The sequence below is a fragment of the Motacilla alba genome, chromosome Z (assembly GCF_015832195.1).
Source record: "Motacilla alba alba isolate MOTALB_02 chromosome Z, Motacilla_alba_V1.0_pri, whole genome shotgun sequence".
Taxonomy (NCBI): Eukaryota; Metazoa; Chordata; class Aves; order Passeriformes; family Motacillidae; genus Motacilla; species Motacilla alba.
The window spans coordinates 58,260,128-58,286,367 of NC_052046.1; the positions used below are offsets into that span (position 1 = coordinate 58,260,128).

A 26,240-nucleotide genomic window follows, 5' to 3' on the forward strand; every position below is an offset into this window, starting at 1 on the left:
GGCAAGGTATTCAAACATCTTTTTTTTAAATTAAAATATTTAGCCAATTAATTATGTTAAAAGAAAATAAAGTTTATTATCTCTGTCTGAACTTTCTTGAAATTTCACTGCCATTTTCATCTATTGTTGAGCAGGTTTTTCAAGATTTGAGGGAGCTTGGTTTTCCTGTGACAGCTGCAGTCATTTTAATGTACAATGTCATGAAAGGACAGTACAACTAAAATATAAAAGTCAAGCTTGTTGCATATGTATGGCTTTTGAGAAGCTGAAACTAAATTTTGTCTATTTGTGAAGTCTAAAATACAGTTGGGATTACATCAGATTTACCCTTCAACTATTGTAAGGAAAGAGAAGTACATGCTAAATGAAACATTCTTTAAGAAATTTCATCTCTCTACTCCCCCTTTAATGCTATTTTTTCTCAGTGTCCTACTTTTTAGCTGCAGTTAAGAGTAACTGAGCTATGACATGTAATTCATGTAAAATGTCACAAATGGTGTCATTCATTAGCTTTGACAAAATTGCTGGCATTGATTTGAACAAGTGACTTTATTTGTGTCCATGTAAATCAAATTAAGCACTGTTTTATTAGATTCTCAAGAAATTAAATGTTCATAATATTTTTTTAATTTTTGAATATTCATTAGTTATGTCTGAATATAAAAACTTCAGGCAAGGAAAAAAGTATTTTTCTCTAATAGAAAATTTCAATAAATAAAAATCCATTTCTCTTTTCTGCATGTTCTGGTATTTGAATTTGGCAAGCTAAGCTGTGAAATTTAGAATAAAAATGGATTTTGCTGGAGATTTATTTTATTTTCAAATGCCATTCTTATGGCACACATAAAATTATTTTGTGCACTTTATGTAAAAAGTAGTTGGAGGAGCATTAAATGTGAAATGTATTACCAATTATTTTATTTCAATACTTTCCATTACATAAAACTGAGGAAAACTCTTTGCTGGTTTTTTAATTCAGTTAGAAAGTAAAGGGGAAAAAAGGAATTTAAAAAAAAAAAAAAGATGAAAGGTCAGAAAACAAAAATAGCATATGGAAATTATCTGCAACTTTGGAATGTGGCTCTGTTAAATATCAGTGCCTTGAGCTCACATCCCACAGTAAGATCTGGACATACGTGGGTGTTTGTTATATATGTTGCTTTCTAACCCAAAGTTGACTTTCAAACAGAGACAGAAATTTCACTTATTCACTTACTAGGGATCATCATTGCAATTTACTGTCAAAGCTTTTGGCTTAGTCCTTCATTCCAGAATATTTATTTTCCTCTGTAAATCAGTGAGGAGAAGGGGGTAAGGGCAAACCCAGATTATCTTTGAAGACCTTTTGCTGACCTTTTTATTCTTTCATCTATATTGAACTCTAGCAATAAGCTGCCATAACAATGCCATTTATAGTCTCATGGGGCAGTGCTAAATTTTAGGATAATGGAAATTACTTCACCTAGTTGAAATTGAGAGCAAAGTAAGACATCCACAGAACTCTTCTAGTCCAAAACAAAAACTTAAATGTAGCAGGTCAAATCTATTTTGTTAGATCCCCTAATTGCGCCCATGGAACACAGGCCAAGGTTCTGAAGAAAAGAAAAACAAAAAACCAGAGAAACAAACAAAAAACAAAAAAAAACCCTAAAAACAACAAAAAAGGATACAATCAGAAACATATGCAAGGTAAAATGGTCAACAGAGCTAATAAGTTGAATCAGTCAGGTCCCACCTTGAAAAAAAAGAAATAGGTGTGTCTGCACTTTCACAAGCGTTCCTTTACCTATTCTTTCCTTCCTCAAGCTCTCCCTCCTGTACTTAACTCTTTGTGTGTATAAGAGTGGATTCTGATGTTACTTACCATCTGCTCTGAGTCATTTAATAGTGCAAGAGATACAACACAATAAAATATTTGGTTTGACATTTTTAGATTTATTTTATCTTATAAATGCAATAAGGTTTCTATTATGTCTGACCCATCTCTTTATCTGACCAACCTCTATGCCTGACCACAGCAAAATGGTGTTCTTCAGATAGTGCCTGATCAATATTTGCAGTCCATACACTTTGTAGTTCTGCAACAGCCACAGGGTTTTATTAACATTGTTAGAGAAACATCTCTGGTTATTCTTTTCACAGACCTCTTGTTCATGAATTTCCAGTCTCTGAAATGTACTGATACCTGTCTAGTTCTTGGGGCAAGAGGTTGTAGAAGTTCACTGCCTGCAGTGGCAAGAATTATGTACAGGGTGAAAGCAGGGATAAGTTTATCCATTGATATTCCATGTGACTTGAAGTACTGAAAACCTGGAGGAGAAATGTTTTCTGATGTTATGGGTATGTTGCATTCTGCACCACTAGCACATTGTAGTTGTTCTTCTTTTAAATTTCAAATCACTCTTCCTTTATCAGTATGTAATGAAAAATTGCTTTGACTAAATGTTCATCAGTGAGGTCTGAGAGCATTTGATCCTTTAAAATATATACTATAATGTGATCAGCAGCAATAAACTCTGTAAGCCTAGGCAGACACTAGTATGCCTCACTTGGGATGAAAACAATACATCAGTTTTGTCCAAAAGAACCTAAAATAAAATCTGACAGTTTTTTCAAGACATCTAGGAAATACTTCTTCTCATCTACCATCTTGATTTCTAGAGTGTCTGGATACAGAAATTTATTAGTAAAGATTCTCAAAAATCTCTGTAGTCATCTGTCTCCAATGAAGTCTTGAAGAAATTAATATTTTATCTTTTTGAGAAACAGGGAGATTGCACTGAGAAATTAGGGAAAATATTTTTATACTGATTGGGTTTTCTTAAACTTCTAGAGGTCTATTCATTGGCATGTAAAGTTTTGAAGTGCTGAAGTATCATAAGATGAGTTTTGAATTTTATGTAGAAATAATGATGTAAGAATTTTCACTATAGCCTGGAAATGAGAACATATATGCTTCAAGATCTTAGATAGCAGTTACTGGTGCTACATGTGCTCTTGGTTTAAACACTTTTACTGAACATATATTTTATCAATGACATGTAAATGTTCCTCGTTATTTATTAAGATGCTCTAAAACATAGGCATAAGACTATTTCATCAACTTTTAAAAAATATTTTCAGTGTTTAAAGAAATGGTGAAATTGCGTGTAGCTGAAGCAATATAACTGCTGTCTCCAAAGACTATATGAGCTTCACATTAGGTTCTAAAATTGACTATATAAGCATGCAATTGATAATCAAGAGACTCAAATGATTATTGGAAGAGAAAGTTGATTTCTTTGCCTAATTTGCCAGCATTCTTTCTCCCTAAATTTCTTAATATTTCCTCTTTCCTTTTTTTTTTTTTTTTTTTTTCTCTCTGACTGGAAAATTGTCCATAATTTCCACCAACTGCTCTGTTTATCTGGACAAAATTACCTTTCTCTGTTTCGCCCTTTTATAATACAACTGGTATTCCTGTCTTGGGGTCTATAGACCTCTAATAGTCAAGGAAGTAAAAATGACATAAAAACTTCTCTTTTAGAGAGTTTTTATGGTACAATTATAATATTTCACTTTTTCATTTTGATAAACATCTTTCTTTTGACCTTGAGATCTTTTTAAATATGGACATAGCATTCATATTAATGCATGTACTGATTACCTTTCAGAATTTTTTGCAGATTTTACTTATCTTGTAAAGTTTACATTTTTGATCTTTTGTCTGACAAATTAATGCCTCAGCACTGTCAAAACACAGCATCACATTTGTAGGATGAATATTTCCATCTACAGTTTTTGATAAAGGAACTCAGCAACCTGAGGAGAAAACAGGCATAAGGTGTCATAGTCTCTTGAAGAAATCTGGATGTATAACTCTGTTACATTACCCTCATTAAAATTTGGCAGATTCCATTCTTCATTGATTTGTAGTTCTGGAAACATCACTTATGGCTGAAGTTTCATCTAAAACAGATTCAAACTCTAGAGAGCACTGTTTGTATTCTCTCTGTAAAAACTTGTTGCAGGCCTTTCTACAGCAGATTTTTTTCAACTTTATTTTTTCTCTTTTTTCTTGTTCTTTTTAATATATGTATCAATTATGGCTCAAGTTCTATTAATGTTGTATTTTTTTTCTTTTTCTTTTTTTTTTTAATTTTATTTTACCAAGATTTGAAATAGAGCAATATTTACTTCTGTTGAAAAAGACTATAAGGTCTGGTTTGTTTACGAAATGTAGTCTATTGTTTAGTCTACATAACAAAGGTAACTTTCACAGAGATTGGTATGCAGAGGTAGTACAATTCTTGTTTGAAATGTAATTGTTAGCAGCTATGGCTATACAGCTGTCAAATGAAAAACTGTTTTCTGTTTTTCAAAGATACAGCTATAGACAAAAGGATGTTTCATTAACTAGTGCTGAGAGCAAGTCTGTTCACTCCTCTTCTTGCTAACAATATAGTGACTGTAAGTTCAAAGACTTTTCCTGATAGTTTTGTTATTCTAAGAGATGAGAGGGATGTCATCAGCAATTAATTCTTGCAAATGTCACAGGAATAAAATATATAAACTTGAAGAAAAAAAAAATCACAGATATTTTAGCTGTTTAGCTGAAATTGGAATGGTGTGAAAGAGCTGCTGAAAGGGTAAAAAGCAGCTTCACAAAGAAAACTGCCTATAAATAGAGGTTGGCCTAATTCTTGCTTATTCTGTAGTTGATTTGTACTGCTTCATGAAAACACTGAAAAAAATCACTCCTTATATCATTCAGTAGCTGAATTAGGAATTTTCTGCTAAAAAACTAAGTCTAAATGCTTTGAAGCCAGCTGGTTCCACTGGACATAAGCAGTGGGAAAATAATTTTTAGCCTCCTTTTATTTTTTCATTTATTTTCTTGAAATGGGTACGTTTATTATGTACTTATGAAAAAGTATGCTATTTTAATTTTATTTTAAAGTATATGAACTTTACACAGACAATTTAAGATATGTGATACATGTTTTGCAATGAAGTTAAGCTAGAACAATAGACAGTGTCTCATATGAGTGAATTTCTTTGTTCAATTTTCCTATATTAAAATAGAAGGAAAGAAGTTGCCCAAGCTATGCTGTATTGTCCTGTACACTTATTGAAAACTAAATATTGTATATCAAGATTCATTTAATCTCCTTAAAATTCTACTCGGCAGAACAACCACAGGAATTGTATTTTCCTCAGTTGCAACTCACAAGTTCAATTCAGCTATAGCTGTTCAGAACTTAAAATATATCACATTGTTCCCATTCTGTCTTTAATGGAAATGTAATGCACCACAATCTATTTTTATCTCTGAAAGATATCTCAGACAATTATTTTTGGTTTAGATGAATGTATTTGTCTTTCTGTGGCCAGTACCATAAAAAAAGGGGAAAAGGCTCATTTATCTGCATAATGAAAGGTAAACCCATTAAATTTAGTAATAGTGACATTAAATAAAGTTCAATTTTATATTATTTGTATCAGATGACTGTGGTGATGACAGGAGGTAAAGGTTTGTGGAAATTATGTGTTCCAATAAAGGACTGGCTTATTTTATTATTCTTTATATATACCCGGTCTCTTTGAGGTGGGAAACAAACCATGTTCAAGGGGCAGTTGTCTTCCATGTTCAGCACTTAATTACTATAATGGTACTGTTTAGGTAGTTTAATAGCCATAAATAACCTTATAGAATGAGAGGTATTTCACCATGGAGAGCAATTATTTTGCTAGCATTGAAGAGTTTCTTATCATTCCTTGAAGAGTCTTAGACATACATTCTTTTCTTCCAATCTCCCTGTCTTCCAATAATTTTCTAGCTATGGCAGTTTCAACCAAATACAGCAGAAATTTAGATTCCTCCAGCATTAACTTAATGAGAGGTTCCTATGATGTCATGGAATATGCAGGTGAAAGATTTCTAATCCTGGATCTTCCAGAAATTTCTTTGATGGTCTCTAAGCACAGCAGTACATCTGGATGAGAGAGCATTGTGAAACAGTCCTGAGTCCTTCCTGTCCTGTCCTCCACAGCTTCCTGTTACCCACCTCTTTCCATGTGTGATCTTAAAAAATGTGACAAGAAACTCCATTTGTGACAAATGTTGCAGGATTGAGCACCAGATAATATTATGGCTTGGTTTGAAGATGGAGAGAAAAACAGATGCAGCTTGTTGGGAAATAAACAGATACAAAATCAGGTTCCATTAAATCTTTTATTCAGATAAATAAGGCCAGTCTGGCCAGTGGTGATCATTCGTATGTTTGGGGGCTTTTCCAACAATTTACTCAAAAAATGAGCACACTTTATTTATTTATTTTTATCCAAATTGATTTTTCAAAATTTAAAAGTGAAAAATTAGCATCTAAATTATCTAGTGAGTGGAGATACCATGAATAATAAGCCAGTAACCATCTCTTTTATGATCATACATTCAGGCAGTCTTGTGACCCAAGTAACAGCACGGAAAGGGTATTTGAGATTAAAGTTCTCATTTATATCTTTCAGAGAGGGCTTTTGTACTAGATCTTATTGTGTATTTGCAACTTTGGAAACTAGGTTTTTTTTTTCTTTTGCAAATAACTCTGAGCTGTTAACTGAATTATGGAGGATAAGATCACCAGCTTCCTAAATATATTCTTAAAAACAATACGTATTAGATTTTTTTCCCCTTGAGAAGAATCAAAGCTGTTTTGGCTGAAGCAAAGCAGATCAGGTTAGCAATTTATTTACCATTGTTTCACCTTTCAGTAAAACTGGTTTAGGCTTTACCTAGTTATGTCTTCTCTGAGCATATTTTAATACTTATTCTGTGAATGTTTATGGATGCTGAGATTGTGCATATACAAGTATTACAAGGATTTATGACTTCAGTTTATGATAATATTTCCAACATATGAAAGTCTCTCCTTCATTACATGTTGTATTTCACTCATCCCTTTATGAACTAAGCCTGGGATATGCTTATTTATTTTATAAAAGATGAAAAGTGTGAACTTAGCTTGCAAAAATAGGCCTTTATAACCTGATGGGAACATATATTCGTGAATGTTAGAATCTTCACCAGTGTTTTGTAACTGAGAAATATATGAACAATTCAACAGATTTGATCTTGAATACTTGCAGATAATGTTCCCAGAATAGTATGCATGCATGTACTTGAACTGTGAGTCTTTCTTCAGATAGATATGAATATATGGGAACTTTTCTATTGTTGAAGTCCATCCTTTGGGCTAAATCTTGGCAAAAAACAAGAGTTGTTTTGTTAGCTCATTTGGGACTGAAACTCTCTTCAACACTTTTTATCACACAAGTTAACACATTTGAAACCTTGTCATCTGGTTGCACTACAACCAAGTGAGAACTAGCACAACAGAGCTAATTCATTTGGATAACAGTGCATATTTTTGCTCCTGAAAGTGATGCTTAGCAGCCAAGTTCTAAAAGAACCTGCATAAAGGTTATGACACTTAACAGGATCCAGATCTCTTGACTTTTCTTCCTATTATTCTGCTGGAGAAAGAGAGGCAGAAAAAGCCAGACACTTTACTGCAGAAGTCTTGAAATTCAAGCAGATAATTGGAGACATATAGGAGGAAAACACTTCCAGTCTTCTCATGCAGTCAGGTAAGTGCATCCCTGAATTCAAGATCTCAAAAGGGGGAATAATATTATCTTGCAAGCTGTGATACAAAGAATTATAAGATTTCAGCTATCATAAGAGCATGAAGTGCTTTGCTTTGCTTTATACTGCTTTTTCTTTTGACTGATTTAATGCCATCTTAGGTGCCTCACTTAGTCTAAGAACATGTTTTTCTACTGCATAAAATGAAGGCATTATTTTTTTTTTTACCTATTCTAGACTGCAAAATTTAACCAATTGCAGCTAATCAATAGCAGAGCTGTATTACAGTCACACTGTGAAGTCATGGAATAATTATTAGGATGATATGTATGTTATGTGCATAAGATCACTTTTGTCCTTGTTCTAAAGATGAAAGTATATGCAACAGTGGAAGAGCCACTTAAATCCTTCTCCTCAGAGTCAGTGTAAGAGTCTGTATTTCCTGCTTCCAAAGCCTGTGGGACTGTGGAAGTTAAAATGTACATGCCAAGACTGAGTCAGTTTTTTGTTTGGTTGGGGGGGGATTGTGTTTTATTTTTGTTTGTTTGTTTGTTTGTTTGGGTGTTTTTGTTTGGTTGGTTGTTGGTTTTTTGTTTTGTTTTGGGTTTTTTTGCCAATGAGAGAGAAATGTGAAGTTTAGCTGTGGAAGGGTTGTTTTTGCTTACTGCTCCCCAACCCAGTTTTGCATACTCAAAGGAGTAAATCACAATTTAACTTCTTGTTGTTTCTTTCAGTGAGAACATAATTTGTTTGCTAAACTTAGTTCATATTCTTTATTCTTACTCCCCAAATTTCCATGAAAATATCTAGAGGTATGCTATTCCTTCTGGGCTCATCTTATGAACTATATGTGACTTAACTGTCAAAGTCAGGGTATTATAGATTTCATTTTTCATTTATCCATTTTCTTCAGTAGATGAGGGAAGGGAACGTTTTCTACTAAAACTGTGGCTAGTATAGCACAAGGGATACTGCTATGTTACAAGCATTCATATTTTAGGCAGTTTATTTAGTTTTAGTATTTTGGGAGATTTCCCTAGCTTTTTTGTATTTAAGATCTTAAAAGTTAGTGCTGTTACTAAGTGGAAAAGCAGGCTATTACTTCTGCATTTAACAGATGGCTTACAAATGTCTTAGACATATAAAAAGTGATTAGCCTTAAGGATGCTTTCTGTGAGAATTATTTGAACATATTTTACCACTCTACCACCTTTTACCACTTCCATTGAACTTAAGAATTATACTAAGAAGTTTCTAAAAAGCTTTTCCTTCTAAAAACTAACCTTAAATTTCAGATACTCTGTAATTTTTACAATGAATGACTCTGTGATTTTTACAATTAATGACTCTTCTTTTCACTCATAGTAGTTCCATTTAAAAAACCTGTATAAAGAAGGAAGACAAGTAATCTGGTTATACTATCAGCAGAAATCCTATTTTTATTTCTCTTTCTGATGATATACAGAACATTTCAGAGGGAGGAAACAGACATGTTTCCTATACATAATGATTTTTTCCTTCATGATGGGAATTACATTTTTTACATTTAAAAAATAAATTTTAAGAACACTCCAATTAAAGGAATTGCTTGTAATTTACGTATTTTCTACCATTTCTGTTATTTTAATTAATCTACAATATTTTTAATCCTGAGCTCTATTTGGACAATTGGATACTAAATAATAATGAAGTTCATGAAAGAACAACTACAATACAGTTCATAGTAACCACTAATGGTGCTTCATATTAAATGCAGTTCCCCTCAGTGAATATTTTGACCAAAGATATTCTGAAGTATTGGAACAGTATTAGTTGATTACAAATATTCAGACAGTCAATAGTTATCCAAAGCTATAAATGTTTGTGTTTGGTTAGGTATTATTTAGATGGGGTCAGGCATATAAAACTGGCATCTTATTTATATATCACAGGGATATAATAATCAGATATAACATTTTCCATTTCAGTTCTTTATACAGTTTTCCAGTTGCCAGTAGTATGTCAGTGGTGGTATCCCTAAAATTTGTGTCTGAAATATCAGATTAAATTTGATGTGTTTACAATTGCTATGTGAAAATACTATTGGCAGGGTGCTGGTTAATGGTTTAGCAATGGTGATTGGAACTAACCGGAATAACCAATTGTTTCATACTATCAGCAGTTTAGGTCATTGCCACAAATTACATTAGCTATATGCACCCACTTTCTTTTCCTTTTCTACCTGCCATTCTGCCTAAAAATATTAACCACCATCAGAGTCGGTGAAGAGTAAAAGACTGAGTGCTTTGAACAGTTGAACAGCACACAAATACAAGCTGTTTATTATCTGTTTCAGTAAGAAACATAATTTTGCTTACGTGAAAAAAAGTCAAACAATCTCCACCCCTACAGCACCACAGAGAATTATTTTAAGCTGACCCAGTTTCATGTTTGGCTAATATAACCCTGTGGGAAAACAACAAATTAGACATATATGCACAGGTAAAAGAAAAACAGCATTTATTCAGAAATACAGGCCATGTAACTCTGGAGACAATGGTAGTCTGACACAGTGCAACCTGAAGATAAATAATGGAAGCTATTGAGAAAAGATTCTTGCAAATTTTAGGTTTTTTGTTTTTTGGGTTTTTTTTTCATTTTTACATCAAATGATATGGTATTGTATGGTTGTATTTCTGATACCAAGCAACTTGCTCAAAATTCTAGCATTGAGATGCTGAGGTATCCTTTATGACACAGTTATTATATACATTACAAATAGGAAAAAAAGCCAAAAAACCAAGAAGCTTTGACAGAATTTCAGAAGGCAGTTTGTATGTTTTGTAATATGGAGATCCTGTCATTTCTGTGCCTATAATATATATCTGTCTTCAGGGCAGACCATTTTTCACAAAACATTTTTATCTTCGTGTATTGCTGAGTCATTAAAGCAACCCCTGTGCTAGGCAATGCACCAGCAACAATGTTTGGCAGTCAGGCAGCCTTCTAATTTTGCAGGAGGTACAGGCCTTCTGTGATGTGATTCCCTCTGTAGGGAGTGACATTATGCTATTACAGCATCTGTAAGGTGATTGCCACAGACATATTATCCCTTACATACTTTATGGGATATAATAACAAGATCAATGTTAGTGCCAGAACAAAAACAGAATATGTTCACATTACTGTTTGTTAGTTATATTACTGCATCTTAGTGCCTCTTCCTGAAAAGTTGAAAAAATGCAAGTGCACCTGATTTGGCAATTGTACGAATGAATGTCAGCAAGTAATCGACCTTTGTCTGACTTCATCTGTGAAATGCAATTTGTGAGCAATTCTATTCTCTTCCTTAGCTCTTAAGGCAAAAAGTCTAGGATGTTTTGTGTGTATGGCATGAAGACCTTACTTGCTCTGTTATTTAATGTAGGAATTTTAGTAGAATTAGTAGGGGCAGAATAATAGCACATTGGCAGATGATAAATGTACAGTTTTATTTTAAAAATTTCAGTCAGTTTTAGCTACTACACTTACTCTGAGTTTTACATGATCTTTAGATCATTTCCACTGCAAGTAACACACTAACTTACATCATAGATATATTTTCTCTTTCATAACTTGGTTTCAATTAAGGAATTCTCTGGTGAAGTAACTTTTCTCAGGGTTGCAAGAGCAGCAGACATAAGACTTTTTTTTTTTTTTTTCTTAACTCTTTAGACATTTTCTGTTATTTCCTTTTTCTTTTTTTTTTCTCTTGTCAAATCAGATATCGATTATCCTGAAACAAGAACGGTCTATAAGAAGGATAAATGCTGATAGAGGATTGTCTGAAAATAAATTTCATGCAAAACTGTTCTTTCTTTTATCTAAATTCAAGTCGGAACTTGGAAATATACTGACTCGGAGCAGCCAAATACCAAAGAGATTGATGAAAGAAAATCCATACAGATTTTTTTTTGTCAAAAGTTATTTAGAATTTCCTTATTCTGACTGTATTCATTTATTGCCTAGTGAATATGAACAAATCTTTTAGGTTTCTTAATGTAGTCTTCATCACTTGTTTCATAAGAGCATATGTATTTCAATATGTTCTTTCATGTATTCGTTTTTTTAATCACAGTTCATTAATGCTGGTTCTGTCTTGAGCATTACTAATTTGTGCTCTATTTATTTAAGAAAACCTATAGCTATTGTGCTTATCCAATTTTAACATTATGTGACATAGAAAATGAAGTTATGTTGAGGTCATACTTCTATCAGTCTAACTTGTTACTTGACAAAGTTCTATTTCTTAAGAATTTTATTCAGTTGCTGTGATGCCTTCAGGTGAAACTCAGCATTCAAGTAGGAAAGCCTATATAGTAACAATTTTTGAAAACACCTTCTAGAATTGCAGCTTAGTAAATAATCAAAGCTGAGAGCAGGAGGACAGTTTACCAGTCAATGGAAAAATCTTTGTGTTGATGAAGACAAATTCCTCCTCACAAGTAGCTCAGCCTCTGTGATGCTTTTACTTTGTTTTTATCCTGAGCTAAATGGGCGCACCAAGATCAGCTGGTGTTGCTGCATAGCAGTATTCGGCAAGGAAAGAAGTGTTTTTAACTTAATTGATTTCTGCATGGCAAAAAACTATTTGTCCTACAGAACATCTGTCAAGGAAGGTTAAATGTAAGTGGCTATAAATTATTTTGTAGTTTGTTTTTTTGGGTTTTTTTTGTGAAGTTATCAGTAACTTTGGAAGGCCTCTGCTTTTTGCTAGATCACTATTTGTTTTCAAATATAATCTATCTAAAATAGACCAACCTTTTAGAACTCTTCCAGAATGGTGATTTCAACTTGGTTTTCTGCTAGTAAATTGCTGTCCTGATACAGTCATTCTTAATTTATTCCCCAGAATAAATGTTCTGAATGATATAATTTCATTTGGTTCTTTCCTATTAAGTTTTAGAAGAGTGAAATTATTTCCATTGTACAGATATGTAGAATGTACTAAGGAAATTGCACTTTAAAGTTTCTCCAAATAAATAGGAATTTAAAATGACTAAGTCATAGGGAATAAAACATTTGTCTCTAAAAGTCTCGAAGAAAAGCAGGTACAATGAAGCACATGCTTCATGCAGAGTTACAAATTTCTTTGAGATTGATACAGTCATGCTCAACATTTTCACTGCTTTTGCTATAACTTTCAAACATCCAGCATGATATATGCAATGTGAAAAAAACACTCCAGTATAAAGAATTTTCTGCACACATTGTTTTGTCAGTTCAAACAAAATCTAGACAGGATTTTCATATAAAACAGATTATGTTTTGTGTGTACAGACTGTGTAACTTTCTAATAATAATTTTAAAGTAGACTTATTTTCTGCGATGGAATACTTACTGTGGGATATCAGGCCAACAGTTCTGTTTTATCCTATATGGTTCCTATTGAAAAGTTTTATATACACCTTTAAGGGAACAGGGAAAAAAATTTTGCAATTTGTAAACCTAATTAGTTGAGATCAAATATTTTTCTTTTCATTTATTTATACTGACTGTAATTTAAATTTTCCATAACCATAGTATTTTTATTAAAGTTCTAGAATAATACAAAATACTATTTCCAATATGCTGTTTTCTTTTTTTAGAATTTTAATGAATTTTATATTTTTTCAAGGAGCTTTGTTACAGAAATTCTGAAAGTAACTACTCTCTGTCAAAGTATTTACACATTCACAGATGATTAGAGAAAAAAACTGTGCCTTCAGAGATCAGTTACATGAGGGAACTTCCTGTGGATTAAGTAATAAAGTTTTTAGATTTTTTTATTTGTATAATAATTGTTTCTAGGGTACTGACTGTTTCTAATTAACCATTCCATTTTCTCAACAATGAGTTTAAGGACCAAGAAAAAAAAAACTTTAATTTTTTTTTTTTTTTAAATACAGTGATGAAAAAGGATTGAAACTTCCAGCATGTTTGCATCCAAAATATACTTTACCCTTACTCCCATTAACGTAAATTAACTGTATGTATTTTGAATAGTACTTTGATACATTTTTTGCACATATCCTGAGTAACATTTTTAAAAAAGGTCGTATTTTTCACTTACAGACAGAGAATATCAGTTGAAAGCAACTGGGGTTTTGTGACATCCATTCTGATAAAATGAGAGGGGGGAGCCAAGTAAAACAAAAGGAGATTGAGCTAAGTAATTCACTATGTAGCTCTATTATTCCACTTATTTTAGATTTTGCTGGAACAATACAAGTGCAACTAACTACATTTTGCCTTTTTAAGGTATGCATGACCAAAGATTTTTAGTCATATAACAAGTATGCTTTCTAGTGTAAGATGAAAAATGGTCTTCTCCATAAAACAATAATATCTTTAAGCCACAAAGATAAAGATCTGGACCATTGATGGCAACATTATTATAAAAAGAGGTCAACCAGTATATGAATTTCACAGTATTTTGTCAACTAAATTACATGAGACACCGAGTCTCTGAATTTGTTCCATCCTTTAGAATTTTTTTTTCTTGGACCTTTTTTAAAAAAAGGAATCTCAAGGGATCTTCTATATTTAAAATAGATAAACCAAACTGTAAGTGTGTGTTCATCGTATATACCCAATATATATTTTCAGTATTTTCAGCTAGTATTAAGATTTTATACTTTGAGTCATTATCAGTAGGTTTTTAGTTTTCATGTACTTCAGATTAGTTTGAATTCAACAAAAAAGTAAATGTACTGTATGTCGTGACAACTGTGTCTTCTCTGTTGTGTATTAGGATATATATGTACATAAACAGTATAGGAAGTTTTTTTCACTAAAATAGTTTTTTTCTATTTCATTATTACTGAAGATTTATGTATTATTTCCTTTTGTTGTTACATATCATGCTCAGGAACTGCATGGCAATTTTATGTAAGTATACTTCTAGTTTCTAGATGCTTTCATCTGGATGGCGAAGACTCCAGAGTGCACTCTTTCACCTTTCTAGCAAAATATTTAGTAATACGGACCACCTTAAGTGATCCAGTCATCACTCTGGAAGTCCAAAGATATAAGATTAAATATGAATTTTTGTCTGTGCTGATAGAATGGCAGATTAGAATTTACATTTCGTGAAGTGTGCTGGAAAACCAGAAGTGATTCCATCCTTACTCAGCAAGATATGATTCAAGAAAGAGGGAACAAAATATGCTAAATTCTTGGGAAATGTTCATTCATTCCTATGTTTATTACCATACAGAGAAAGAGAGGAATAGCATATCTGCCCCACATGCAGAGGTACAGTGAAGCTTTCTTATACATGTTTCTGCTATCTGGCTCCACACAGATTAAAATGGTTTGTTAGCTTTCATGGAGTGTAAAGTTGAACAGAAAAGAAAGAAAAAAAAAAAAGCAACACTCAAAACATTTTAAAAACCACTCCCATTTTATTATATTTCTGTATAAACCTACACTTGATTTGCACCTTAAGAGCTGCACAGAATTATGGTTTCCAAGAAGGTAGAGTATTACAGAAGGGGGGCTCAGACTCAGAAAGACCAAGATGCTTCAATTCATGTAGCAACCACTGTATGAGAAAATTTTGGAGAGGAGTTAATTTACTAAGCTATGATAGAACTGAGAAAAAATGTTATTGACCCTGGGGCGGTAGACAGTGATTGTACATGAAACTCACAGTTAGGTAATTTTTAAAACTAAATCTAGCTCCTTCACACAATAGGGAGGTTACATGTAGAACTCCAATGACTGTAGTGGATACAGAACATATACATGGTGTAAATGGCATTTTTAAATGGGACAGATGTGTTATTTTAAAAATTAAGAGGATGTAAGAATTGTTAATATTTAGGTGAAAGTAATTAATACTAATTAAAGAACCTGATGAATATCTTTAATTTTACAGACCAGATAATATTTCCAGAAAATAGTTGCAGAGTAACTTTGAGGTTTTTAGGAATAATTACTGTCTTAGTCTTGAGAGTTATCTGGACTAACAACTCCATTACAACCATAATATTTTCATAAGAAGGAAAGAATGAACTCTGCACCTTCTGTGCATTGCATTAGCATATTCCGACACAAATTGTGGCAAATTGGTTTGCTTATATAGAAGCTTTAATATAGGAGCTATAATATAGAACTATAATTAGAGCAGACTTAGTGTAAAGTCTCTTTGATGTTGGCCTCTATTATATATGAAAAATAAAGGACTTTATATGCCAAAGGTAGTAACTCATATAAACTCCTCTTTATTTGCAAAGACCAATTGCTGCCATGAAGAAAGAAGTGTGAATACTTATACAGTAATTGTATTTTATCCTGAGACTTTATCAAAGAATATAAGCTCTGCAGGCTAGCCCTTGATATATGGTCTGTTAGTATAGCCCAGGCATTAGCAGACAGCGGTCAGCTCAGGATGTACGTGTCATAGACTTGGTGGCACGTCTGGGGTCACCATTGGATGCGGTGGTTTTCAGGGCAGTTAGGACTTGGCGAAGGGAAGGAGAAATCTTGACTCCATGTTTCAGACGGCTGGTTTATTATATGATGATATATATTATATAAAAAAGACCACACTATAACTATACTACAAAGAATAGAGAAAGAGATTCATGAGAAGGTGAGACATGAACAGAAAGGAATGAATAATAAAGTTCTGTGACTCCCAGAGAGTCCAAGAGCTGCTGCCTCCTCGATTGGTCAGCAAGTAGATACATCCCACGTCGACCAATCAAGAAAGCACCTGCTGCATTCCACAGCAGCAGATAACAAATTGTTTACACTTGAAGCTGAGGCCCTTCATCTTCTCAGGAGAAGAAAATCCTAGCAAAGGGATTTTCATAAAATAACATAACTACATAGATTTGTGGGGATTTGTAAGCGTTTACAAAGCAATGGTTGTCCTTTCCTCTGTTGATGTTCTTGGGGAGACATTGGATCAGGGTAAAAGCAAGTTGAAATTATGATTTCAGGAACAAAGCATATGTCTAGAGAGCATTACAATGCTGTTTCTTCTTAGCTTTTGATACAAAGCCTCAGTTTCATTACAAATATATACAATAATACACTTTGATTCTTTGAAGGGACAAAATGCTTTTTTAGTTTCTGTCAATCCAAAACAATTTGTGTTGTTCTGTATCATTACACTCAATCCAAGCCTGTGTTCTGGGTTTGTTGTCAACCATTTTGCAAATTTTGGGTTTTGGAAAGAAACACTTATGAAAGATTGATTCTCAGAGTAGTCTGAGAAAGGAATGAGGAATTCTCTGGAATTAGAGGAAAGTGAATACTTTCTTCTCTAGAAGATAAAAAAGGGAATGTTTACTAAGTCAAAAGTCAAGCATGTGATCATCCTTACCATATACCCCACCCTCTGTTGTTGCTAAGAAAACAGAGAGGAAGTTAATTTAGTTTCCTCATTAATGTACATGTCTATCTGTGCTTGGTAAGGAAACAGGGAAATAAAAAAGGATATAAGAAATTAGAAGATGTTGGCTGAACATCTGAAACTGAAGTATATGACATAGAGGAAGAGAAAGGCATAGCTATGCAGAAACAAATTAAAAAAACTAAGCAACAAATACATAGGTGAACTTTAGCATATCCCTTTCTCTGTTGCATTAAGGAAGAGAAGATGGAGAACAATGACTAGGAAAAAAACACTCTGCTCTCCCACTACAAAAAACTCTGGAAGAATTATCTGGAATTAAGGGACCTATCTAAGTATTAGAGGTTGTATTCTTTATCCGAAAGGGCATTCATTGCTTGAAAAATAAGTGATAGCTTTTTATAATCTGCATCCTTTTTACTCTGAATGTGCTGCTGTTCTGAGTTTACACCCAGTGTGGAAAAATAGATTAAAAACATTTGGTCTGTAATTTCCAATTTGTAATGAGTAGCTCCTAACATTATTATAATGGTTTCCTTCTCCTCCCCTTTGTGCATGAACATTTTATTATCTGCAGCATGGGGTCTCTTACTCTGATCTGTACATACAGTTGCAATTGATGTTAATAGCTATTTCCAGGGTGGAGTAGAGGTAAATACACCACACAAATTAAATTTCTGTAACTTCAGATCCATGTATTGAGGTGAGAGAGTCTAGCAATTTCCAGGATATTTCAGGCAGTTTACCAATACTGGAATATTTTGACATCTTTGTTTTGAGGTTTATTTTTTTAGTGCAGACGTTGCTAGTTTCACTGCATTTATAATTCCTAGCAACCCTCCTTTTTTTTTGTTTTTTCTCAAAATTTTCTGGCAATCTATACAAAAATACATTCCCACTATTCCCTGTTCTTTATGGGCTGGGTAGCCCAAGCTCAGCCTAGGAGGTAGTGGGTACTAAATCATTAAGGTGTGACAGCTTTATGTCTGACTTGAAATTTTCTCTGCTTGTGACATTGTATGTGGGAAAATTAAGAGACAAAGAATATTTTTGAAACAATAAACAGATAGGACTAAGAGAAAAAAAAATTCGTAGAAAATTAGCTTCATATAAAATAATTTTTTACTAAAACCCAGTGAGTTGCTTCGTTACTAAGCAATTTAGAAATTACGTCTTTGAAAAGATGGATACTTAAACATTCTTAAATTTATACTCCTTAATTTCCATCATTTTCCGTAAGGGAATCAGAAATTTAGTAATCTTTATGCTCATTATGATTTTTTTCTTATCTTCAAATAAAAGCAGTGAGCAGCGCTGAGTAAAGAGACAGAAAAATTCATTGCAGATCCATAGGGTGCTCCACTAAAATAAGGATGCCAAAATAGTGACCAAAAATAGGGTTAATTACAGGGAATTGTTCATCCAGTTCCTGCACTACTAATCTTATGATACTTTCTCCAAAGTGGATTATCTGTACAAAGTATCATTAGAATGCTGACATACTAAATCATTTAAACATGTAAAGAAGAGAAAATTTTATGCTACTAAACTTATTTTTGTCAGTCTGTGCTCCTGCATCAACAGTAGGCACCAGGAATACGAAAACTGAAGCCATTTGGTAAAACGTTCTGTGAAAGCAGAAAATTTTCCCCTTTTACATTCCATTAGACCTTGACTTTATGGGTTTCGGTTTTGTTTAAGGAAAAAAAAATAATTGGAAGCATTAACGAGCAATAAAAAAAGAGAAAGCCTGCTCAGGAAGGTTAGAGGCATTTAATTATTTTGCAGATTTTCATTCCTTTATATCTGTTTACTTTTTTTCCTCCCTAGAGAGGTAAGCTCTGTAAATTTTACCTATAATATTATACAATGTTCCAGTCTTTATTTACTGAATTAGACAAATAGCAGTTATTGCAAATTTTGTAGTCCTACTGATGTAGGAATTTACCTCATTATTAAAATTTTTTAATCTCTCACCTAATCTTGCCAATAGGTCTGTGACAAATGTCACTTTAAGTATCTGAGCTTTCACACTGATTTTATTGTTGTTTAAAAGTACTAATGTTGGTCCCTAAATTAGCAAGCTCAGCTAACAGAATGAGCTAAAGAGCAATGATTTTGGATAAAATAGTGCAGTGCGCAACATTCTGCTGCTTTTCACAAAAGATTACTGTATTGACTACCTTTACATCTAACATCTATCTTTCTGAGATACATCAAGACTTGTAGTTGAAAGAGGTTATTAAAAAACCAAAGTATATTAGTTTTAGTATTTAGCTTTAGCAGGGAAAATTATTTAGCTCTTAATCTTACTCCAAACACTGAAAGTTTAAATAATCCATTTTTAAGCTCATTTTATTTCATTACCCTGTTTGTTTATAGGCTTTTCCATGTTATTAGTTTTGGAGAATATCATCAAGTAGTAATGAACTTCTGAGTGAACAACTATTTTTGGACTATTGCTACAATACTCACCATATCCTTCACTGAAGTAAAAATTCTTAATTTACTTCTCTTTTCTATCCATGCATAATTCACTTTTTTTAAAATTTCTTTCTTCTCTCGAATATATACATGTCCAGATAAACATGAGCTGCAATTTCACTAGGGATTTTTTGGCAGTCTTGTTTGTTTGTTTGGTTGGTTGGTTGGTTTTGGTTTGGTTTGGTTTGATTTTGTGGGGGTTTTTCTTGGGTGGTTGGTCAGTTGGCTACCTGGTTTGTTGGTTGGTTAGTTGGTTGGTTGGTTGGTTGATTTGTTGGGGGCTTTTTATGTTGTTGATTTCAGGGGTTTTTGTGTTGTTGGTTTATTGATTTTTCTTGCTTATTGTTTTTTAGATTTTAACATGAGAGACATCTCTGAAATGATCAGTGAAAGGACAACTTCCTTAGCATTTTTAAATTGCTAAAGATGGTCTGGTATTTTATGTGCTATATTATTCATTTCCCGAGGAAATAGTACAGATTGTGCAATTTATCCAAAGGCTTTGCTTGCATATTCTCCAGGAATGACTTTTTTATAATGCATGTGCTTTTTTACATGTGTATGAGAACATGTGAACACCAACCTCGAAATAAACCTTTATGGTTATCAATGTATCTGATGTAATCCATTATCTGTTGAAGTTAAGGAGATTACATACAATCCATAAATCATACTTCTGAAAGACAAAAATGTCTACCTTTAACTATGTATTAAGTAACATTATATTAATTTGTTTGTAATATAATCAGAATTACAGCACCATAAGATCTCTTGAGCTTCTGTGGTTAAAGAGCAAGACTTCTATTTTTACAGTGTATAATCATTGCATTCCATAAATGGGTATCTCCTTTGTACTGTCTTTGTTGTCATTCTTTCCTAAGTACAAGGCTTGTAATAGGCAATAATTTTATCTGTTAATAGATCCTAGTAAAAATATGTGTTTATTATTTTATAGCAACCAATATCTGCACATCTCGTTTTTTGGGATATACTTACACAGTTCTGACTTTAATTCTAAACACAATTATTGTCCATATGGAAAAGCCCTGAATTAATTAAAATAAGCAATCTTTTGAGATAGCTTTTTAGGTGGAAGTTTTGTTGAAAAGATAAATTTACGCCCCTTTCTTCAAAGTGGCGTGCTTTTCAGTGGTCAGTACAAGGCTAATGTGTCTGTGAGGCTTGTGAATTACATGGTAAGTACCGTAGATGAATATGTAACATAATGAATGATTTTCAATGATCTTAAACGAAACAGTGTTAGATTGATTTTTTTTAAATTTGAAAAAGGCACTAGGGCTTTTGTATAATATGACTTTCAAATTGTCCATGGGAATTGCTTGATCGTGCACACTATGTTAAGAAACCTGCTGGGGCTCTTAAAATGTAGTTCCTTTTTACTGTTGTAATTTCTGGCATATAAAAAAATTAGTATTCACTTCACTCTTCCCTAGACCTAATCTTGATCCAAAAAGTAAATTGAAAATAAGTTGATCTACTGTTTCCCCAAACAGTAGTTAAACAAATTTTAGAAAGTTTACAATTCTGTTTAAAAGAGTTGTGCAGAAGTGCTCTAGAGGTTGCATAAGAATTGAGATGAATTCAAAGTTAAAGCCCTTAATGCTCTATTAGCAGCAGAAGACTTCCACTGTTATTTCATGTGGTGTACAAGTGATTCAGTATAAATCCTGGATAGAATCCAGAAAGAAAGCAATTTTTAAGAATGGTGACTGAACATTTCTCCTTCAAAAATGTATTCTCACCTACAGAGCCCGGAAGACACTTCATTTGTCTCCTACCTCACAAAAACCTTTATTTTAAGCATCAAATCACTGCTCAAAGAACTGATAACATCTTTTGTGTTGTTAACAGTTTGGAAAAATCTTTTGTTGCATATTGTGCTTTGCTTGTTATTTGAAGAATTAGTGGGCCAGATATATATGTTTAACACAAAGAGTCTTTTCCAAAGGATTGTCAAAATAGCCAAGAGTCTAGTAAAAAGGTTGAAGTTTTGATGCTTCTGGTAGGGGACTTCTGTTTTGGTGTTTGATTTTTCCTTTTCTTTTTTACGTCTGGTTGATACTTGAAGCATGTTGGTCAACTCAGCCTTGAGTATGAAAAAGTTTCCATAATAATGAAATGTCTAATTTTCTTTTCTCCCTGTCTCTAAGTGATGTTATGAGATATAGAACCTTGCATAATACCAGCAAAATCAATTAATATCCCTTATTCCTGCTCTAAGGGTGTAAAGTATGTTAGGAGTCAGAGCTCTTTCCTGAAAAATATGCACAAAGATCCACTTTCGTAATATTTTTGAGAGTCTGCAATAGTGCACTACTCTGGTACAAAGAGGTTCTTCCACAGTTGTATGTTTCTATAAAGATAATTTCTGTATCCCTCACTCTTCTTTTTGACTTAACTCAAAAATATAAGCATTTATCATGAGAAACACGAAATAAGCCACAAAGGAAAAATAGATTTTTGCAAAATTCAGATATATAAAGATGACTTTCAGTACAAAGCTGTGTGCTTTAACACTTTATAGGAAGTTATATTAATTTTGAATGCATACAATGTTTTTCTGACTTTGCTGTCTATTAAAAATTCTATTTTTTTCAGGCTGAAACAAAAAGAACTCATCTAGTCCTAAACAGAACAAGAAAAGCACTACAAAGAGAAAGAGCGAGAGAGAGAGAGAGAGAGGGAGAGTCCAAAAGTAGTCTAAAATAACTTTAACTTGTTTTTCCAAAACATAGTTCTTAATTTCCTTATTTTTTCTTTTATAAATCTGTCAGAATTTAAGAATGAGTGATCCTTAAGAAAAATAAAAATAAGACATGTCATTTTAAATATGACTGGATGTTTGTACAATCTCTTTAAATTTTCCTGTGATTTTGACCTAAAAAAACCCAGTTTTAGATGGGTTTATTTATTAAAATCTGCTTCAGTTATTTGAAATTTTAGATCCTCCTTAGTTTAACTCCTTCCACTTCTATCATGGGTTTTTGATATCCTCTGCAAATCTAGACCTGCTTTGTAGCATTTATGTAATTAGTACGTACTGCCTCTATCACAAGACCTGAAATCAGTTATTTTTTTGGGGATTTTTTTCATCTTGAGGACTGAATTCCAGAAGATAATTCCTATTTTGAATTCTTCATTTTTTCTAATAATTTAAACTGAACAAGTATATTTGTCAGCATGTTGAAATTTAAATGAGGTATATAACTTTTTTAATCTACACCAATAGTACATAACTTACTGTGTTAAAGGAGGGGGGTTTTTTAAGTTTAAAGCTAGACTAAACTATTCTATACATTTTTAAAACTATTTCTCTATACATACATTGTAATACATTGTAATACATACATAAAAATACATTAAATGCTAACATCAAGTAAAAAAAAAGATAATATTTTTTCTTACTCTGTATCCTTTCCTGCTTTTATCTATACTTATTCATGCCTTCAGCAAAAAAAAAAGTATCTTCTTATTTTCTATATTTCAGCTACGTTTTATCCAGAAACAGTAGCCCCTTCTTTGAAGAACTTCCAATCAACTTGACACTGAAAGAGTGTTTTATCTTGCTATCAAATATTGAGATTCCTTGTTTCTTCATGTAACTAGAGATACATAGAAACAAGATTATTTGAAGATTCATGTGGGGTCAAGTGTATTGAAAGCAGATTTGAAAGGTGACAGCAAAAGGATTTCGAATTTTATTTTGCATTTTGGCAAGTGCTGTTTCTTTTTTTCCCTGATTCTGATCAGTAAGCTCTTTATTCACTGGCCTGTTTCTAATTTTATCATTGAATTAACCCCCTCCTCCCTCTTCTTTTGTTCACTAGCCCATTTTGCTGAAAAAATGACAGTTGCTTCTATTTGAAACTTATTTCCCTTATTCTCAGGAACCTATCTTTAGATATCCCTTGCTTGTCAGTCACCATTAATGACTTATTATTTCAACAGTTAGGACTGAAACCTCCACAAATACTTTAAAGAAAGCGGTCATAGAAAATTACACACTACTAAATACACTACATTAGTTACTAATATTGGATAGAAGTAACAACAAATGCCAGATATCCCTTCCAAATTACAACCTCATGCACAGCTTTATTAACTTTTACCTATTCTCTGTCCCTAAATGGTAATTGCCAGAAGCTAAAACTGTATTGCCAGAAGGTAAAATAGTATGTCAGGGAGAAATAACCCTTCATAAACTCATTTATTTCATACAGCCCTTAAGCAGATGTGAGATGCTCTGAATCTGACCTAGCTTACGTGTTACTATGCGTAAGCTGGGTTCTATATTCACAGTGACTGGGAGATCTAGTGTGTATTTTTATATTGAAACATGTTATTTGTATCCCTTGTATTAGTCATTTAGCAATATACTGAGTTTTACTGTGAGAAAATCAGTCAAGGTTCACATGGCATATGTGTAACAAATGTTGATGATCAATTTATTGCAATTATTAAAATCATAGGATTTCACAGAATCACTAAGCAAGAGAATCACAGAAACAGTTAGTTGAAGGTTGGAAGAGGCTCTTGTACAACCTCCCTGCTAAAGCAGGGTTACCTGCAGAAAGTTGGCTGTGATCATGTTCAAATAGCTTTTAAGTATCTTCAAGAAGCGTTCACAACCCTTCTGAGCAACCTGTGCAAGTGCTTAGCCACTTTCACAGCAAAAAAAGTGCCTCCTGGTGTTCAGATGGAAGTACCTGTGTTTCAGTTTGTGTCCATCGTCTCTTGTCGTGACACTGGCTGCTACTGAAAATAACCTGGTTCTAATTTCTTTACACTGGCACCCCATATATATGCACAAATTGAAGACATCATCCTAAACCTTCTCTACTCCAGGCTGAACATTTCCAGTTCTCTCAGCTCTCCTACATAGGAGAGATTCTTGAGCCCCTAAGTAATTTTTGTGGCCTTTTCTTGGATACACTCTGGTAGCTACATGTCTCTCTTGTACTGGGAAAATCAAAAGTTGACATAATACCCTAGATGTGGTTTCACCAGTGCTGAGTAGAGTGGAAAGACCACCTCTCCTGACCTACTTGAAATGTCCCACCCTAATCCACTCTAGGTGGAAAGTTCTGTGGCCTTCTTAGTCCTGTGGACACATTGCTGTTTCCATGTGCAAATCTGATCCCCTATAGCCTTCCCTGTAAAATAGTTTTGAAGAAGAATACTGCCCATCATGGATCCTGTATGCCTTCCTCCTAAGATCCAGAACTTTGCACTGCTTTCTATTTACCTGTGTGAGGTTGCTGTCACATCATTTCTCCAACCTTACAAGGTCTGGATGGCTGCACAGCCCTCTGGCATGTTATCTTGACCTCCCAGTCAAGACAGTCCTGCATCATAATCAAATGTTTTAGGGGTATACTTTGCCTTATCATCCTGATAATTAATAAAGATATTGAACATGAGTGGACCCTGGGGTATGGTGCTCATTACTCTCCTATATTTTGTTGTTGTTTAGGCCTGTTAACACAGCTAGCTCTCAGCCCATCTCACTGTCTGCTCATCCAGCCTGTACTACTTTCTCTCTACTATGAGGAAGTTACGGGAAAAGGTGTCAGAAGACTTACTTATTTCAATCTAGACAATATCTTCTCCTTTCCCTCATATAGAAACTTGTGATTTGATTGTAGGTATGCCAAGCATGACTTCCCCTTGGTGAATCTGTGTTTACTACTCCTGATCACCATAGGTAGCTCTTGTTTCTGGCAAGTGTTCCGGGATTATTTGTTCTACCATCTTCCCACGTATGGAGGTAGGGCCAGATGGGCCTGTAGTTCCATGAATCCTCCTTCCTGCCCCTGTTGAAGGTAAGGAAATGTGCTAGCCTTCAGTTCTCAAGCACCTCTTCCAATTGCTACATTTGTTCAAAAATTAGTGGCCCTGCACTGCTGGCTTTTGGATGCATTCCTTAGGGCAAAGATGTTAATTTATGTCTGGTTTCCTTGAGTATTCAGTAAGCTGACTCTTTATCAACACGTATACATCAGTCTCACTCCAGGCTTTTTGCCTGTTCTCCAGGGACTGGTGAAGACTGGGGTTCAGTGTCTCAAACTTTTTTTAATGTGGTGCTTTGTTGAGGTTGTTTTGTTGTATGTCAGTAACAATAAAATGAACTGAGGTTTCTCATCTATTATGAGTGCAATCTATGAAATTTAACATACGAATAAATTAAATTTAAAATGTTTTTGGACTACCATATGTTTCAAAGAATAAAAAAGTGTGAAAACCACGTTTTTATTGCTTTTTGTTTTGGTTTTTTTTCTGTTTTTTTTCTGGGGTTTTTTGGGGGGGGGGGTTTTGTTGGTTTTTTTGTTTTGTTTTTTAATAGAGGGAAAGATATTCTCTGCTACCCCTTGCTGCCAGTTTCAAAGGGTTTTATTGAAATAAGTCTTACTAGAGTTAAACTCCTTCTTTTCTGTTCCTTTGCTAGGGTAAGCAATTTGCACCTTTATTGCCTGAAAGTCATAAGTATTTTTTCACAATTTCAAACTCAGCTGTTGATGAAATGGATGAGATCTCTAATTTGGTAGTCTTTCAGTCCAAGCTAAATAACCTCCAGTGAAGGCAAAAGGCATGTGACCTTGGTGTTTTAAAATACATGAAATATTTTATATATCATAGTCTTTAAAATTTATGTTTATTAGCATGTAAAATAAAAGACAAAGTCCACAAAAGTGGTTTGAAAATAATACAGTAAATGTGCTAAAAAATACTAGTTTAGCGGCCCATTAT

The 26,240-nt window shown here is 33.4% G+C and overlaps 1 protein-coding gene across 48 annotated transcripts in view; it reads left to right on the plus strand.

Annotated features, from left to right (window-relative positions):
- The window catches only part of PTPRD (protein tyrosine phosphatase receptor type D), a 1,163,449-nt gene that overhangs the window by 138,627 nt on the left and 998,582 nt on the right, over positions 1 to 26,240 (plus strand). The window contains exon 1 of one of the 48 annotated variants that reach the window (XM_038124768.1): positions 7,360 to 7,626. The exons of the other annotated variants lie outside the window; for them this stretch is intronic. The gene's annotated coding sequence lies outside the window, so the exon portion shown is untranslated. Of the gene's footprint in view, positions 1 to 7,359; positions 7,627 to 26,240 lie in introns of those variants that run through there. 48 annotated transcript variants of the gene reach the window in all.